Source organism: Eleutherodactylus coqui, chromosome 2, assembly GCF_035609145.1.
Source record: "Eleutherodactylus coqui strain aEleCoq1 chromosome 2, aEleCoq1.hap1, whole genome shotgun sequence".
NCBI lineage: Eukaryota > Metazoa > Chordata > Amphibia > Anura > Eleutherodactylidae > Eleutherodactylus > Eleutherodactylus coqui.
In genome coordinates this window covers 12,816,630-12,823,065 of record NC_089838.1, presented here as the reverse complement: position 1 = coordinate 12,823,065, position 6,436 = coordinate 12,816,630, and positions in this window count along the sequence as shown.

The following is a 6,436-nucleotide window of genomic DNA, read 5'->3' as shown; positions in this document are numbered from 1 at the left end:
GTGTTCACATGTTGTATTTTTTGTTTTCAGCTGTAATTAACCCCTTAGTGACACAACCTATTTTGGCTTTGAGGACACAATTTTGGGGGGATTTTCATCTCCACTTTTCAAAAGCCATCATTTATTTATTTTTCTGCCGATGGCCGTGTGAGGGCTTGTTTTTTGCGTGGCGAACTATAGGTTTTCTTGGTAGCATTTTTGGGTGCATACAATATATATTGTAAAACTTTTAGTATCACTTTGAGAGGAGGGAGAGAAAAAGTATCAGTTCTGCCAGTGTTTTTTAAATTTATTTTTACAGTGTAAGGGCTACCACCCTCTTGCGTTTTTTTAAAGCTGCGATATTGTTGCGTTTTTTTTAACGCGATTGTCAATGGGACTTTCTAATGTTAAAAACGCATCTCACAAAAATCGCAAAGCACCAACTTGTGATGCGTTTTTAACATTAAAAAGTCCCATTGACAATCGCGTTAAAAAAACGCAGCGTTAATGCGAGAAAAAAACGTGCAAGAAAAACGCAGCGATATTGCAGCATTAAAAAAACCGCAAGTGGGTGGTAGCCCTTAACCATACAGCATAAGGCTGCCCGCACTCGGCCAGGGCAGATTCTGCATGTGGGATCCTGCAGCGGAATCCGATGCTGTGCCCGGCCGGCGACCCCGCATACTTGTCCTGAAGTCTTCATAATCTGTGCTGCGAATGCGCCAGCCGGCGCACATGCGCAGTACAGATTGTGCCGCGGCATCGTTAGGCGATGATGAGGATCCTGCAGCCTTTCCGTAATGATTGCGGAAGGGTCGCAGGGTGGACAGCTTTTATTGATTTCGGTGGAAGCCGTCCGCACGGAACCCGCACAGAATCGCAGCATGCTGCAATTTCTCCTCTGTGAGCGGAAAATCGCAATTGATTTCTGCTCCTGTAGAGGAAATCCCGTTTTGCCATAGTTTCGGATTCCACAATGCAAATCCGTCCGTCTGCAGGCGGCCTTAATGACACAATATATTTTTTCTGCGGGTCAGGTTTTTCCACTTTTGCAAAGTAAAAGTCCTTTTTTTTGGAAATTATGATTATTTTTACATCGCTGCATCCATAGTCCCATCACCTTTTATTTTCCCATGGATGTAGCTCTGTGACGTTAATGTCTGGGTATGTCTGGAAAACGTAGCAGTTTGTGTGTATCCAATGTTGTCACATGAGCATGAAAGATATATATATATGTGTGTTTGCAAGGTTTGCAAGTTGGGTTCTTGTACAGTAGAGGAGTAGTCTTTTACCGTACCCGTGGACTACAATCTGTTTAACCCTTTCCAATCCAATTTCTATCCTGGTTTTCCTAGGGAGGGGGTTTACTCTTTTTCTGCCGTAATACAACAGCGCTATCTGCTGGCTAAAGCCAGTACTGCATGAGGTGACACGTTGGATAGGCTCCGACACCAGAGTGGCTGGCAATATACAGTAAGAGAACCCCTGTACAGCCTTAAATCATAATGTCTTCAGACGTCAGACAGTGGATTGGAAAGGGTTAAGAGGAGTGTGAGAGGAAGGAGATATCTCCACCTTAGCCTATCCAATATGGAGGAAGCGCAGCGAATACCTATCTACTAAGAATGGAGAATACCCCGTCTTAACCCCAGTTGGAATAGAGTCCAGAAGCTGTGCCCTAACAGACAACTAAATAGTGAGTGTTGGCCGGTAGTGAGTGATCCTACAGATAACGTGGACTGTATCTATCAAGATGCCCCGAGTTGCCTTCCTGCCTCGTCACAAATAGAAGTTGTCTTTTTTTTTTTTTCTAAACATCTTTTTTTATTTTAAAGTTTTGCAAATATTTTTCATTACAATTCAAAAAAGAAAAAAAATAATCTTAAAGGGGTTGTCCCGCGAAACAAAGTGGGGTTATACACTTCTGTATGGCCATATTAATGCACTTTGTAATGTACATCGTGCATTAATTATGAGCCATACAGAAGTTATTCACTTACCTGTTCCGTTGCTAGCGTCCCCGTCGCCATGGTGCCGTCTAATTTTCAGCGTCTAATCGCCCGATTAGACGCGCTTGCGCAGTCCTGTCTTCTTTCTTCTGAATGGGGCCGCTCGTGCCGGAGAGCGGCTCCTCGTAGCTCCGCCCCGTCACGTGTGCCGATTCCAGCCAATCAGGAGGCTGGAATCGGCAATGGACCGCACAGAAGACCTGCGGTCCACCGAGGGTGAAGATCCCGGCGGCCATCTTCGCAAGGTAAGTAAGAAGTCACCGGAGCGCGGGGATTCGGGTAAGTACTATCCGTTTTTTTTTTTTAAACACATGCATCGGGTTTGTCTCGAGCCGAACGGGGGGGCTATTGAAAAAAAAACAAAACATTTCGGCGCGGGACAACCCCTTTAATAAAATAATACAGAAATAAAATCCACCTTGTAAAGATACAATGATGCTCTTCAGAAGTATTCATTTGCGGACATAACTTGCATTGTCCCTTTGGGAAGTAAAATATATTAAACTTTTTGAGCTCTTGTACTATTTTCTTGCTATGCTTTACTCGGCACTTTCAATCCTCCCATTATGGCCGCCTGCAGACGGGCGGAATTTCCACGGCGGGATTCCCCGCAGAATTTCCGCCCGTACACGCCTGAATAGGATTGCATTACAATACGCAATCCTATGCAGATGGCCGCGGTTTGTCTGCGCGAAATCATGCGCAGAAAGCAAACCGCGGCATGCTCTAATGCGAGCCCTGCACAGAAACGTCACTCCCCGGACGCCGGATCCACTCTGTGCATGCGCCAGTTGCCCGGCAGCCGGCACATGAAAGAGCCGGAGCTGCGGGAGCGGGTGAGTTCCGCGCTGCTCTCCGCAGGCGCTCGGGTCAGGTCCCGCTGCGAGAATTTTTGCAGCCGGATCCAACCCGGCCATCTGCAGGCTGCCTATCTTTGTCTAAATCTGTGTGTTTCAAATTAGGGGGGGAAAAAACATAATAAAATGTAAAAAAAAGGAAATAACCAGAAGGGGGTACTTTCAATATTTCTGTCTTCCTCTCCTCCTAAAAAAATTCCACTATGCACGTGTGTCGCCGTGCCGGCGCTTCCGCACATATTCGCAGAGAACAAAATGAAGACCTGGTTAGGTAAGTAGAAAGCTCACAGTGTCCTCAGCCGCGGGCAGGGTCAGATTCTGCTGCGGGCTCCCGCCTGTGGACTTGAGGCCTAAGGCCAAATGCCCATCAATGGATTATCGCTGCGGAAATCGTGGTCAGACACATTGCGATTTCCGCAGTGAAGTACGTCCATAGACATGCTGTGTAAAACAATTCTCCCATCCCCACAAGAGGAAATCAGCTGCAATTTTCCACTCGCGGGGAAAAATCATAGCATGTTCTAATTTGTGCAGAAAAATGCATGGATGGCTTCCATGGTAGTCAATGGAAGCTGTCTTTCCCGTGATACTCCACGTTGTAGGCACAGGGGAAGTATTGCGGGAATCCGCGTCATACCCCAGCGCCGGCACGTCATGCACTGCACTGCACATATGTGACACCCCAATGAACTTATTGTCTGTATGGCTGGAGACCTAGTCCTTGTCACATGATGCCAACTATCTAGCTGGACACTCAGGAAGAAATACGCCAGAAATAATGGAGACGAGTCCAGTGGTATTTTAGTAATCTGAGAGAGTGCAAATTTACTAAACTTTGGAAATTGCAGTAACAACTCAATTAACAGTTCTCTGTAACGTATTTTTGACAAGTACCAGGCAATTTGAGTAACGAGAAGATATAACAGTATTGACTTGATAATACGCTGACTTTAAAGCTCTCTCTCTCTTGATTTACTGTAGATTGATTTAAAGGGGTTGTCCCGCGCCGAAACGGGTTTTTTTTTTTTTCAATAGCGCCCCCGTTCGGCGCGAGACAAACCCGATGCAGGGGCTTAAAAAAAAAAAGCACAGTACTTACCTGAATCCCCGCGCTCCGGCGACTTCTGACTTACCTTGTGAAGATGGCCGCCGGGATCTTCACCCTCGGTGGACCGCAGGGCTTCTGTGCGGTCCGTTGCCAATTCCAGCCTCCTGATTGGCTGGAATCGGCACACGTGACGGGGCGGAGCTACGAGGAGCCGCTCTCTGGCACGAGCGGCCCCATTCAGAAGACAGAAGACAGGACTGCGCAAGCGCGTCTAATCGGGCGATTAGACGCTGAAGATTAGACGGCACCATGGAGACGGGGATGCCAGCAACGGAACAGGTAAGTGAATAACTTCTGTATGGCTCATAATTAATGCACGATGTATATTACAAAGTGCATTAATATGGCCATACAGAAGTGTATACCCCCACTTGCTTTCGCGGGACAACCCCTTTAACTAGACAATTTCCCCCTCTAGTGGATTAAGATGAATGATTGATTTGATTAGTCTGAAGATTATTATGAAGCAGAGGGACAAGTGGCTGTATGATCATCCGGGCTTGGATTTTACCAGGTAGCTATAACTCACTGCTAGATGAAGATGGACCTCAGAAAGGATCTCCTTTTCTTTCTCTACCGCTGCAAGATACCAAGGGAGTGGATTTTTTCAGCTAACTCTACCTCGGGTAGCAAACGTGTTGTAATGAACTTCTCCTCTCTGACAACGGAACTTCAACCTCTCCTTTCTCACACCTGGCTAAGTCTGACTAACTGTTCTCTGACACTCCTTTTTATAAACTCTCTTTTCTTACTGCACTTTCTGGATTCCTCCTCCTTATGTAAAAGCTGCTTCCTCGCCCTTGGCTCTTTACCAGTAAGATTAAACCTGACTGTCAGCCAAGGAGAGACCAGCTGACATCAGAGTTGAGCTCTATGCTTAGAGCAGAAGGGGAAACACAGGGTCTCTCCCACAGATGGTACCTTCTTTAACCAGGGATGGCATACAGACAGGTGAGACAGGACAAGCATACCATGAGTGTTCCATAGGACCCGCTGGGCCACTACAGCTCCCCCCTGCTTAAAAATACAGCCGCTCTCGGCTGTACTGAGCTGCAAGGAGCAGAAAGGTGTGCCTACCAAGTATGTGTGACAGTACATAAGTTTAGGTTTTGTTAGTTTAGTGGTTTGGTTGGGTAAGGGCCGAATCCTAAGTCCCAGCTTGCTATGGGGCACTTACATAGCTCTTCTCCCCAAAGGCACACAGAAAATGCATAACATTTGATACAATAAAGACATAAGAAATGTACTGTATGGTAGACAAGCTGTAAGGAAGGAAATTTTTGAGGTAAAGCAACAAACACGGCACAACATTACATTAGAGTCCTGTGCAAAGTTTAGCATGTATATCCTGCAAGAAAACATGCAAAAACAACAACAGCTTGATTTTTGGCAAATCTATTGACGGCAGGACAGCCGCTAGGATGTGCAAGAGTCCATAGGAAACATAATAAGTCCACAATGCAATGGTGCGGTGTACTAATACAAGCGTCTCTGGAAAGAGGATAGAAAAATGGGAGCATCAACAATAAACAACAAAACTGATAGCAAACTTCAAGTAGTCTCTTGAGGCACATATCTTAAACGTTGCAATAACTTATAAACTTGGAACTGGTAGGACACTCTGAGTAGTCTCTCAGGGCAATAAGCTTGGTTACGGCAAATGTTGCAACAAATAAAGGTATCTCTGAATCCATAGGATAGATAAACTGAAGCTTGTAGAATAAGTCTATTCCAGACATCTTGGTGGTGGTTGGGCCCGTGTGGACCTGGTGGATCTTTTTAGGGCTGTGGGCAACGCTGGTAATCTCCTTCTGGGAGTTGGTGATGCTGTTGGAGAAGCTGGTGTGGAGTTGGAGGAATTGGATGAAGTGGAAGAACTTGAAGCTGAGGGACTTGGCGATGTTTCTGTGGAATTGGGTGGTGGTGCTTGGTACACTAGACGTGAGAATGGATTCAAATACCAGAGCAATTGGTTTTCCAGGCTGAATGGAGATGGACATTCTTGGACTGATTGGAGAGTAGATTTGATGATTTCCTCTTCTTCTGACTCTGTAGGTGAAGCATGCTGGGCAATGCAAATTTTAAGGCGGTTATGGTGAACAACTTGGATCTTTTCATCAGGATGGGCTATACGATAGAGTCCTTTTTCTGGAGATATGGCTATGATTACTGAATACTCAATGGGTATCTAATTTTCTGGTATGGTATTATTTCCTTAACCGGACCCGGTCTCCAATTTGCAGGTCTGATCCATGGGCATGTTTGTTGAAATCACAAGCTTGTTTTTTTCTTTTCTCTTTCAAGCGGGTGTCGACAATTTCTTGGTCTTCTTTGAGTCGTCTTTGTTGGTTCTGGATCCAGTCGGAATTGGGCATTGGGTTGTGATTATCAGCTACTTGGATTCCTAATTTTAGATCTGAGGGCAATCTTCCTTGGCGGCCGAAAATCACATAATAGGGGGTGTATCCGGTGGAACAATG